The following is a 13,049-nucleotide window of genomic DNA, read 5'->3' on the forward strand; positions in this document are numbered from 1 at the left end:
CTGAGTGAGTTAATAAAATGACTCTGAGGTGGTTTGGAGCCACCATGGAGGGGCCAAGGAGGAATTTTCTCATTTCTCATAAAACCTTAATCAGTGTTAGTCACTTCGAGTGATTAGGGAGCTTAAAATAGCCATGGGCAGTGAGCTTCAGTGACACATCTGAGGCCTCTCTGCTTTGTTTCTATAGGGAGCAGAGCCTAGCTTGTCATGGACACACAGCTGTCTCCCTGCTAGGCCACAGCAACTGTGGACTCACCAAGGGGAGAGGCAAGCAGGGCTGGTCCCTGTGTCCCACAGGATGGCACAGTGCCTGGGACATATGAGGGCACCGAAGCCTGTGTTGCTAGCCACTGGCTGCATGTGAGCTGGGGCCTAACCCCTGGTTCACTGCTCTCTCACACCCCCTCCTCACGGGTTTGCTTTTGATCTGTGTCCCCACTAGGAGTCTTCTGGCTGCCATGTTCCTCTAGCTGGTGGCTCCCAAGCTGGGGCAATTTCCCGCTTCCCCTCACCCTCCTGGGGTCATTTGGTGACCTCTGGGAACATTTTTAATGTTCTTGCCTGGGCTGGGGATGGAACGGTACCCCTAGCATTGAGTAGGAACACCCTCCAGAGCACAGGACAAGAGATGTCCAGCTCCAAGTGTCACCAGGCCTGAGGCTGAGAGACCCTGCTCCAGGCCCTGTGGTGCTGTGAGTGTGCCAGACAAAATTCTTCAAGATTGTCATTTTCAGAGGACATGATAACAACTGGAGTCCTTATTCATGTCATCAAGCATCTCCCTTTTGTTCCAGCAGTATAGAGCTTAGCTACCTGTCCATCTGGGTAACAGTTGTTGGCTAGCAGGTAGGGCGGTATCTGTGAGAATTCAAGAAACACTTGAGGCACAATTTGATATTTCAGGGGCCCTTCCTCTGCCAGCAGGCAGCTCCTGCCTCTGTTCTTCCTGCTGCTCGCTCGCTGGCTGGGCAGAGGCCAGGAGAGGACACTCTTGTAATCAGGACACAAGCCCTGGGAATCACTCTACTCACTCAGTAGGGGAGATGGAAGGCTCTTGGTGTCTGGAGCCAGAGTGCACAGGTTCAAAACACAGCTCATCTGTGCACTGCTTGTGAGAACGTTGACAAATTATCTCACCTCTCTGTTCCTCAGTTTCTTGTTCTGGGAATCATGCCTACTTGGTGTTACAATTGTAATAATGAAATGAGATGATGCAGAGAGTGGCGTGGTGTCAGACTGGCCTGACTGGGAGGCCTGACTCTGCCATGTGCTCAGGACACTGTGGGATAAATCCTTTAACTTCTGAGGCTTCCACGTTGGTAGATTGGGAAATTGTGGAACCTGCATCCATGCATTGTTCTGAAGACAAGGTGAGACAACACAAGAGGAAGAGCCCTGTCACAGTGAGCACTCGCACGTGCTCCTGGCAGCTCCTAGTGATCAAAAGGAGTTTTGTTAAAACACCAAGTCTTAGCCAGGACCCGAGAACGTGGTAGGTGCCAGGGTTAGGATGGGTGCTAATTCCTTCCACCCTTGCCCTGGTCAGGCATGGCCCCCAGGGACTCTTTGGCCCTTGCTGGGACCTTTCTGTTTATGCAGCTGACCTCATGCTCTCTTAAGCTGGGTTTCTGGGGTGAGGGCAGCCACCGTAGGTCAGGGCAGGGCCTGGGGCAAAACAGACCTCCAGCTTTCAATTTTGGCCTCTCCCCCTTCCTTCCTCATCTCATCCCATCCCTCCTTGCTTCCTGGCTTACGACTGCTCTTCCTCTTCTCTTGTGAAGCCCAGGCCACTGTCCCAGCTTCTCCAGACCCTACACAAAGGCCTCTTGCATTCCAGATGCAGTCCCGGAGGCCAGCTCTGTAATTCAATTATGGCGAGGGAGCTTTCTCCTTTTTTCTCCCCCTCTTCCTCTCCCTTCCTTTTTTCCCTTCTTTTTTAGATCAAAAAGAAAAGACAGACTCTGTGACCCTCAGAAGACGCTGTGACTGAAAATTCCCTTCCCGGCCCCAGCCCCGGCTAATGAAATCCCAAGAATTTTCTCCCTCAGAACACGTGTGTGCTGCATTTGATGTGCGCCCTTTGTTTGGGGGCTGTTTTCTTGTGCCTCCCATTGATGCTGGGGACATATAAAGTTTCCTACCAGAGACACAATAGCTGTTCCTGCTGTCTGTCTCTCCTGGCCTTGGGTAGCCTTTTGGGGAGAGGGACCCAGGAAAGGGATCGTGTCTTCTATGAGGCTTTGCTCCATTTCTGAGCCTGATGTTCATCCTTTCCAGGGATCACACATGAGACATGTGAAAGGAGGTGTTGCCTGGAAGACAGCAAGCCAGACTGGGGGTGGGCAGTGGCTGGGGGGCTGGAGCCTAGGACACACCCCAGTGCTGGCTCCTCTGTGCTGTGTGACTGTGACAGGTCACTTCAGGTGGGCTTGCCTGAAGACTACAGTTCTGTATTCAGGTGTGGGCCAAGTGTCCACCAGGTGCCTGGCCCAGTGATTGTACCTGGGTCAGAGAGGAACAGAACTGTGCTCTGGACCCCCAGGAGTCTGGAGAAGATGGGGTTGAAAGGCCTTCTGGATTGGAACTACAAAAGCAGCCAACAAAGTCTCAAACAAGAGCAGGAGCCAGGTGGCAGGTAGAGCTTTTCTGTCATTTTTTTCAGTGAATATTTTTCCAGACCATCTTTGAGGCAAAGACTCTGGACTACCCCAATTCCTCTCCCAGCAAGCAGTCCCTCAAAATCAGAGGCCATAGCTTCGCACCTTGCCCTGGAGAGACGACTGCCCCCCACCAGGAGGAATCATATTGCTCTCTGCAATCCCCCCCAAAACAAAAAACAATCCCCCAAAAAAACAGCACATAGAATCTAGTCCCTGCACCCAGGCCAGCTGTGGGAACATGGGGACTGAGTTTCCTTAAGCTCCTCTTTCCCCACCTCAGCTGTCCCCCGAGGGGCCCCAAGAGGTCTAGAGACCATGAGAAGAGGAAAATGACAGGCAAGGAAGTATGGATAGAGTACTTTGGTGAGCAGAAATTGACCTGATAGGCACCTTAAGATTCTAGGAGAATGCTGGTGGCCCAGACTGGGGACCTCACTGGAAAGCCCCTCTCCAGTATGGAGGACGGCAGAGAAGACAGGCTCCTGTTCCTGGAGGGGAGGCAAGTCTAAAGGATGGAGCCCTCTGCTACCCTGTCTCCACGCTTCTCTTGAGTCTACTCTTCTTCCCAAATGTCCTCCACAGCTCTGTACACTCACACCTTGCCCACCCTCCACTGCCTGGCTCAAACATACCTCCTCCATGAAACCTTCCCTGACCCAGATTATTTTTTCTTTTTTTTTTTTTTTTTTTTTTCCTTTTTTTTCCGGTGCTGGGGACCGAACTCAGGGCCTTACACTTGCCAGGCAAGCACTCTTATTTTTTCTTTTTGCAGTGCTGGGGATCAAACCCAGGGCCTCACACATGTAAGGCAAGCATTCTACCACTGAGCCACAGACCAGCCCCTGCTTTGGCCATGATTTAGAAAGTTATAATCCTTATATATTTAATGTGTAGTACAAAAAATATCCACCCAGTAAACTTGTCATTTTATCATAACTCAAAGCCTAGAGGTATTTGAAATTTATTTTTAAATCAGAGGGTTTGGAGGGGATGAATTTAAAACAAATACTAATTACAATTCAATAATATGTATGGGAAAAGTTGTGAATATGGTTTAGAGGTGACGGGGATGTCTGGGCTACATGGTTGGAATTTGAACCTCAGCCTATCTGGCTCTAGAGTTATGGCTGTCTCTACTATTCTAGTGCCTGAAGAGTATGTGGTTTGGGTTTTTATTTTATTTTCTTATGCAATGCTGGGGATGGAACCCAGGGCCTCATGCATGTTAGGCAAGCACTCTTGCATAGAAATACACCCCCAGCTCTGAGACTGTGTTTTAACGACACATAGAATGTCCTCTGGGGAGATCACAGAGCCTTGGATGTATTGAAACATTTAAATATAGGAAAAGTCCCTAAGTTTGCCTGTTCTCAGGTGAGACTGCACAGGCTCATTGTAGGGGTGAGGATTGACTGAGTAGCACATCACACAATAGTGAAGAGGTGAAGGAGGTGGGTGAGGAGGGGTAGAAGAGGAGAGAAAGAGAGGGAGAGGGCGGGGAAGGAGGAAGGGGAGAAGGAGACTGGGTGCTGACTGTGTATCATGGAGTACATCAAGCACTTTAGATCTTTACAGCCTCCCTCACCATTATTTTATCCACTTTAGAAATCAAGAAAAGAGATTTGGAGTGGTTAAGGGATTTTTCTGAGTTGATATATCTTTGTGTCATGAAAGGGCTTCCTAATGATCAAGGCAAAAATGGAAAGCAAAAGGTTATCATTATCTTTTGAATAGAAACATGTTGATGTTTAGCACTGGGAAAAAGTCTGAGTTCCCAAGAAAATTAGAGTTGCTCTGTGGATCATTTTATAAGGAAAACTGTGGCATGCAGGACTCTTATAAGACCTTTCTTTTTGAAATAACCTCAAAGTTATAGAGGAGTTGCAAGAAAAGAACAAAGAACCTTGGTAGACCCTTCATTTAGATGACCCCTCGTTAACATTTGTCTCATTTTTTAAAACCAGTTTCTCCCTATCCACATGTGGCTGTTAGTTTTCTGAACCGTTCAGTAGCATGTTGCAGACATTATTCCCCAGAGTTCAATCAAGACTCACACATGCCATTTAGTTGTAATGTCTCTTTGGCCTCCTCTAAGCTGGAACTTTCATAACTTTTCATTGATATTTTTCAAAGTAGACTGTAGAATGTCCTTCACTTTAGTTTTTTTCTGATATGTTTTCATACATAACTTGGGTTGTGTGTGTTTGACTGTAATGTCACCCATGTTGTGTGTGTTTTTCAGGAGGATCTCAATGCTTGTGGGCTCCATCATTGCAGACAATAATTTTATTCTCTTAAATAAAGGAGCGCTTGCCAGATTTCTCCAATATAATGTCACTATTTTCCCTTTAGTAATTCATAAATAATTGTGGGAGATACCATTAAGGGACTGGTTCCTTTAGGTTCAATAGGGCTATAGTTGCCAGTTGGCCCTGCTGGATGCAGCTCATACAGCACCATCTAGCATATTATTTGCCTCTGCTCAGAAAGACCATTTTCAACTCACTGGACTGATTGAGCATCCTTGATGTTCCCAGATACTCACTTGACTCAAGGGTGGAGAGTGGCTGGAAAGCTCAGTTGTTCCAGCATTTGAGGTGAGCAAAGGCTGATGGCCTGTAGAAATAGGAGACTGAGGGGGGAGAGAACCACGCTTGGAGAGCCAGTCTGGTGTATTAGTCTTGCTCATGTTGCCATAACAACACCAGAGACCAGATTGGCTCTCTCCTTGGCCTTCTCCCTGTCCTCCAAGGCCTTTTCTCTGTAGGTACACATAGTATCTCTTCCTTTTCTTATAAGAACATCGGTACCATTTTATCAGGGCTTCACCCTTATGAACTTCTTCAACCTTAACTACCTCTTTAAAGACAATATCTGCAAGTATAGTCACATTGGGTGTTAGAGCTCCAACACATGAATTTGGAGGGGAATGCTATTCAATCTGTAACACTTGGATGGAGAAGAGATCAGGAAAACTAAGAAATGACATAAAGATACACCATTCCCTCCCCAGCATGCTTCTGCCTCAGGTACTCAGTGGGACTTTTTTATATCCACCACAAATAAGCAGCCCACACTAGGGCAGAACTTCCCATCCTGTTCTCCAGGTGGTTTGTTCAGCTCACTGACAACTTCAGTGTTCACAAACTCTCCTTTCTCTTAACGCTGCTTGCTCAAGGTACTTCCATAACATTCTACATTCAGGAATATACATGAACAATGGTACCCCCAGATGCCTTTGAAGCATTTCCTGAGGAAGGGATGCACTGATCTAAGATCTGTGCTACATACATCCATGCCAGCTTGCACAGATGCATCCAGAGGGCCAACCAGAGACTATAGCACTACTGAATCTATAGGAACCAATTCCTTGTGTTGGTTTTCTGAACATTTGGTCTACAGCTTCCTGGCAACAATGGGTCCACCTCTATAGAGAAAACTTAGACCTAACCACAAAGCCTTTTTTCTTTCCTGGAAAGGCTTCCCTTTTCCAAGCTCCACTCTCAGAGAGCAATTCCAGGAAGCCTGCTGGGGGAAAATCCTCCCTGTATCTATCTCCTTGAATCCCTCAGTCCTGCTTTCTTGGGGACTATCACTTTCTCCCCCATGACATCAGCTGTAGCTACCTCTGGCCATTTTCCCTGCTTCCAAATTCTGTGGTTCTTCCCCCATAGTCTTCACTGAGTCTGACGCATAAAGCCTAAAACCCACTTGGGAGCATTCCCAAGTGCTTCCTCTCTTTTCCAGACCCTCCAGGGTGGTGCCAAGTGGGAGGAGGTGGGGTGCAATTCTCCGCCTTCCTGCAACTCAGCAAATTGCAATTTATGAGTTTCAATCCACATGAAAGGGCCCCCAATTAAGTCTCTCTGGATTTATTTGGAATGTTGAATTAATTTGGAAAACAAGGGGGGAAAAAAACTTGGTTTTAACCCAGAGAGGGATCATGACATTTTACTAAGTCCAGTCACCCCTTTGCATTTTCTTCATCTCTTAGTTGAGTGCCTCCTTCCAGACAAACCACAGGTAAACAATGAATGATGACAAAATTCTGTCCTATTTTAAGGGTTTTCATACCATGAAGGTCATGATTCACCCAGGGAAGTGGAGAGAGGCCTAGATGGGGTGCAGGAGACCTGGATTCTAATTCCATGCTCCTTTCTAGTTCCCCTGACCTTCCACAAGGTCTGCATAATGTCTCAAGCTACTAGTGGGTCACTCACAGGAAGGCAGCAGCTACTGACAATCACCTTTCTCCAGGGTCTTTACTGTGGGGTCTTGTCCCCCCAAAATCATTCACTGTATAACTATAGGCATGATCTCCTGGAAGCACAAACTGGATCATCCCACTGTGCTGTGTTTGAACCTCTCAGTGACTCCTCTACAATCATCATGTCTGGGAGTTCCTGCATGGCCTGGCCTCTATTTCCCTCTCCACTGGGTGCCTGGACCACACACAGCCCTCTACTCACCAGGTCTCCCCATTCCTACAGGCTCACCTGCCCCAGAAGCACTGCCTGTGCACATGCTGTGCTGTTGGCCTGAACAGCAGCCCATCAGTCTTCATTTCCAGACCAGGGTGACACTTACTTTTTCAGTTCCCAGCTTGGTCTTTGCTTCCTCAGGGAAGCCCTCCAGGACTAAGTCAAATGTCCCCATTCTCCACTCTCCTGATACCAACTGTCCCTCCTTCAAAATAGTCACCTTTAGACTCTAAGCTTCTGAAGGTAGGGACCATGTCTGTTTTCATTGTTGACCACCAGTGCAGTAGCTGGACTCAGATAGGCACTTGGCACTGTCTGGTAAGTGAATGAACGAGTGTGTAAGCATGTATGTACATCGATGGCCTGTCAAAGCCATTGGTTGGAATTGACCCTGCAGAATTCTTAATGAAAGACCAAGTGGGTCCCGCCCATACACACAGGTACTCCAAAGGTAGATAGCTATACTAGTGGGCAGCAGCCAGATCAACCACCTCTCCTGAGGACAGGACACAAAACTGCAATGAAGATCAGATCCTCTGGCCTATCAGGTAGGGGATAGTCAGCTTGCTTGATCATGGGGCTGCTGAGATTCAATAAAAAGTGATATGTTGGATATTTTGTACAGTGCCTGGCACAGAACAAGTGCTTTGATGCGTGGCACATCTGTTCTTTCCTCATACTGACTACCAGTTTACTCCCTCTTGAAACCCGGAGGCTAAGACCATAGCTCTAAATTTGTTCACACCTTTCTTCTGTCTTGCACATTGTTAGCTGGGGCTCTTGCTGGCTCCTATGTTCTGACAAGTGAAGGCTGTCACTGTCCACCTGCATCTTCATATTCAGGTAACTGGGAGCATCATTCTGGATAAACAGGTAAGATGTGGGGGTGAGAGTCTCAGCAGAGTGTTTTCAGTGACCCTGGCCTTCACATCACTCTGCAGAGAGCAGGTGAGGCTTAAGGGAAAGGAATGTCTCCTGGGGGCCTTCCTAACACAAGAAATGTGTTAGGGAAGAAGCCTTGAATTTCAGAGCAGACAAATGTGGATTCAAATTCTGCCTGTCTGCCAGAAGCACATTTCTTCTTCCAAACAGCCTTGAGAATTAAGAAGACAGAAAATCCATCCTTGCGGGCACATTTGTCTCCTCCAGTGCTCTTGCCTGAGTTGACCATAATTTCCTCTTCTCCTGCTGGCCTCCCTTTGTCCTCTTCCTCCACCCTCTCCCTACCACCAATTCAATTCTCCATGCAGGAAGACAGAACAATGGCTTTAAGATGTGAATCCCATCACATCTCTGCTCTGCTGGATGTTCCTGGTGTGTTGTCACACTTGGAAACTCCTCCCAGGGCTGGCCAGGTAACAAAACCTGACCCTGCCTTCCCTGGCACTTCATCCCCTCTGCTGGCCCCCACTCCAGCACCTCCCCCCTTCTCTTTGTCCATCAAACCACTGTGCCCACTTGCTATTTGCTGTTCCCTCTGCCTGGAACCCTCTCCCCCTTCACCTCCCTGGTGCCTTCTGGTCATCCAGGTATCTACTCAAATGGTTCCTTTTTTAAGAGACATCCTCACTGGCCCGTCAACTTACAGAACTGCCTTCCCCACTGTGGCTTTTTGTTTTTGCAGTGATTATCATTGAAATGATCCTTCCCATTGTTTGTTTCATTGCTGGAAAGACCCACAGCTGCACATGAGTGTTCGTTGAATGGACAAATGATCAAAGCAAGCACAGGAGCAGGTAATGAGATCCTCTCAGCTGTGGACTATTGAGGGTACAGTGTAGCTGCTATAAGAGACTCCCAAAATGAAGCAGTTTAACCACCTGGAGTTTCATTCCTCTCTCACATAACAGCCTAGGCTGGTGGGGCAGCTTCACCAGCCTCAACATGTGGCCTCCAGCTGTGGCTCCAAGGTGGCTGCTCCAATTCCAGTTGACTCCCAGCCAATCAGGTGAGGGAGGGCAGAGAGTAGGGCCACAGGCACAGGCCTTCCAAGGGACAGAAGACCATTCGCTTTTGCTTGCATCCCACTGGCCAGAACTAGTCACGTGGTGAGATTTAGTTGCAAGGGAGGCTGGGAAAATGCAGCAGTGTATCTACTTACAACTACAACACTACAGACAAAGGGCAGAATGGATATGGGGGGATAACTCAGTGTGCCACCAGGACCCAGAGCTGCCCTCAAGGAGGAGTCACCACTCATTCCCCTTATTGGGCCCCAGTGTCCCCCCATGAATGTGGGAGAGTACAGGTCCAGAGTCGGGCCTCATCAGCCGAGTTGAGAAAGCAGAAACTCCAGCTGCCAGGCTTGTTCTCAGATTCCACTTGTGTGACCATGGGAAAGATGCTCAACTGTCCGAGCCTCAATGCCTCAAACCCAGGGTCCTGCATGTGCTAGGCAAGTGCTATACTACTGAGCAGCATTCCCAGTCATGCTGTTTTATTTTGCAATCAGCCACACAGATATGCCTCCTGGCTCTAACATGGCATATCATGCTATCCAGGGGCATTTTTCTGTGCAAGAGATGTCCTTGAAGACCCAATGGTGGCAGAAGGCCCCATTCCATCCCTTGCCCCTTGGGAAGTTCAGTGGAGTTTGAAAGAACACGAACTTTTAGCCAAATGGAGTCGAGTGCAAATCCTGACTTTGTTATTTACTTCCTGTGTGTTTTTAAGCAGCAAACAAGGCTGGGTACCAACTCATCAAAATGGAGACACTGGCTGTCCCCCATTGTGAAGTTCTGGTGACACACAACAGCTGCTCAACACAGGTCTCCTCTCTACACAGCTCAACTCTGCCCTAAAAGGACTTGGTGAGAGGTTGGTGACACCCAGCCCTGCTTCCTGTCTTGTCTCAGTGCTCAACTGCCAGGAAATATTTTTCCCAAGGAGAATGACTCTAGCCACAGGGTAGAAGCCAGCAGCCATCAGGATTTGATGGGCATTCCCCAACTCCAGAGGGAAGCTGGCCACTTCCTTTCTGTCCCTGGGGCTCCCAGCCTGGGTGCAGGCAGGAGGGGCAGGACCACATCACAGAGGACTTGCAGACAGCTATTGCCTACAGTGAGAACTGGTTCACCCACCACTGTGCACCGAGAGCTGCTATCAGGAGACGGTGGTGGCTAAAAAACCCTAACACCACCATTTAGTGGTACAGCTCTGGGGCTCTGGTCACCTTCAAGTCCATGTACTTGGACTCCAGAAACAGGTGCCACTATGGGAGTTGTATGTCACAGGCTGATGAAGCAAATGTCTTTATCTGTCAAGTTGTCGTGGAGAGATTGAGCAGGACACAAATACAGAGAGCTGAGCAGAATAGGTACTCAATAAACAGCAGTGGTGCTCATGGTTCTGGTCCTTTTCCCCTGGGGCTCCTTGTGAACTTGCCCTGAGGTCTCCTTTGCGGCCTCCCCAACACTTGAACTTGGCAGCTCTGGCTTTGAGATCTTCCTGAGTAAAACCTTCCTGTCAATCTTCCTTATAGAAATGACCCGGGTATGACCTGGTTTTCGACACAGCTTCCCTCTGGGAAGATCTGGGAGGACAGTGTTGCTGGGGGACAGTGTTGCTGGGGGACAGTGTTGCTGGGGGACGGTGTTTCTGGGGACGGTGTTGCTGGGGATTTTGTTTCTGGTGCACGGTGTTGTTGGGGGATGGTGTTGCTGGGGGACGGTGTTGCTGGTGGATGGTGTTGTTGGGGGACGGTGTTGTTGGGGGATGGTGTTGCTGGGGGACGGTGTTGCTGGTGGACGGTGTTGTTGCGGGATGGTGTTGCTGGGGATGGTGTTGCTGGTGATGGTGTTGCTGGGGACGGTGTTGCTGGGGGACGGCGTTGCTGGGGGACGGTGTTGCTGGGGGATGGTGTTGCTGGAGGATGGTGTTGCTTGGGACGGTGTTGCTGGGGGATGGTGTTGCTGGGGATGGTGTTGCTGGGGACGGTGTTGCTGGGGGATGGTGTTGCTGGAGGATGGTGTTGCTGGGGACGGTGTTGCTGGGGATGGTGTTGCTGGGGGATGGTGTTGCTGGGGGATGGTGTTGCTGGGGACGGTGTTGCTGGGGGATGGTGTTGCTGGGGATGGTGTTGCTGGGGACGGTGTTGCTGGGGAAGGTGTTGCTAGGGGACGGTGTTGCTGGGGACGGTGTTGCTGGGGATAGTGTTGCTGGGGGACGGTGTTGCTGGGGACGGTGTTGCTGGGGATGGTGTTGCTGGGGGACGGTGTTGCTGGGGACGGTGTTGCTGGGGACGGTGTTGCTGGGGATGGTGTTGCTGGGGGACGGTGTTGCTGGGGACGGTGTTGCTGGAGGACGGTGTTGCTGGGGGACGGTGTTTCTGGGGAATGGTGTTGTTGGGGGACGGTGTTGCTGGGGGACGGTGTTGCTGGGGATGGAGTTGCTGGGGGATGGTGTTGCTGGGGACGGTGTTGCTGGGGGATGGTGTTGCTGGGGACGGTTTTGCTGGAGGGTGGTGTTGCTGGGGATGGTGTTGCTGGGGATGGTGTTGCTGGGGGATGGTGTTGCTGGAGGACGGTGTTGCTGGGGACGGTGTTGCTGCGGACGGTGTTGCTGGGGGATGGTGTTGCTGGGGATGGTGTTGCTGGGGGACGGTGTTGCTGGGGGACGGTGTTTCTGGGGGATGGTGTTTCTGGGGACGGTGTTTCTTGGGACGGTATTGCTGGGGGATGGTGTTGCTGGGGATGGTGTTGCTGGGGATGGTGTTGCTGGGGACGGTGTTGCTGGGGACGGTGTTTCTGGGGCGTGGTGTTGCTGGGGACGGTGTTGCTGGGGGATGGTGTTGCTGGGGATGGTGTTGCTGGGGACGGTGTTGCTGGGGATGGTGTTGCTGGGGGACGGTGTTGCTGGGGATGGTGTTGCTGGGGGATGGTGTTGCTGGGGGACGGTGTTGCTGGGGGATGGTGTTTCTGGGGGATGGTATTGCTGGGGATGGTGTTTCTGGGGATGGTGTTTCTTGGGACGGTGTTGCTGGGGGACGGTGTTTCTGGGGCATGGTGTTGCTGGGGACGGTGTTGCTGGGGATGGTGTTGCTGGGGATGGTGTTGCTGGGGACGGTGTTGCTGGGGATGGTGTTGCTGGGGGACGGTGTTGCTGGGGGACGGTGTTTCTGGGGAATGGTGTTGTTGGGGGACGGTGTTGCTGGGGATGGTGTTGCTGGGGGACGGTGTTGCTGGGGATGGAGTTTTTGGGGGATGGTGTTGCTGGGGACGGTGTTGCTGGGGGATGGTGTTTCTGGGGACGGTGTTGCTGGGGGATGGTGTTGCTGGGGATGGTGTTGCTGGGGACGGTGTTGCTGGGGGATGGTGTTGCTGGGGATGGTGTTGCTGGGGATGGTGTTGCTGGGGGACGGTGTTGCTGGGGATGGTGTTGCTGGGGGACGGTGTTGCTGGGGGATGGTGTTGCTGGGGGATGGTGTTGCTGGGGATGGTGTTTCTGGGGATGGTGTTTCTTGGGATGGTGTTGCTGGGGGACGGTGTTGCTGGGGACGGTGTTGCTGGGGATGGTGTTGCTGGGGATGGTGTTGCTGTGGGATGGTGTTGATGGGGCGTGGTGTTGCTGGGGATGATGTTGCTGGGGATGGTGTTGCTGGGGGATGGCGTTGCTGGGGGACGGCGTTGCTGGGGGACGGTGTTGCTGGGGATGGCGTTGCTGGGGATGGTGTTTCTGGGGGATGGTGTTGCTGGGGATGGTGTTTCTGGGGGATCGTGTTGCTGGGGATGGTGTTTCTGGGGACGGTGTTTCTTGGGACGGTGTTGCTGGGGGACGGTGTTTCTGGGGGATCGTGTTGCTGGGGATGGTGTTTCTGGGGACGGTGTTTCTTGGGACGGTGTTGCTGGGGGACGGTGTTTCTGGGGCGTGGTGTTGCTGGGGACGGTGTTGCTGGGGACGGTGTTGCTGG

The sequence above is a fragment of the Castor canadensis genome, chromosome 1, assembly GCF_047511655.1.
Source record: "Castor canadensis chromosome 1, mCasCan1.hap1v2, whole genome shotgun sequence".
In the NCBI taxonomy this organism is placed as follows: Eukaryota; Metazoa; Chordata; class Mammalia; order Rodentia; family Castoridae; genus Castor; species Castor canadensis.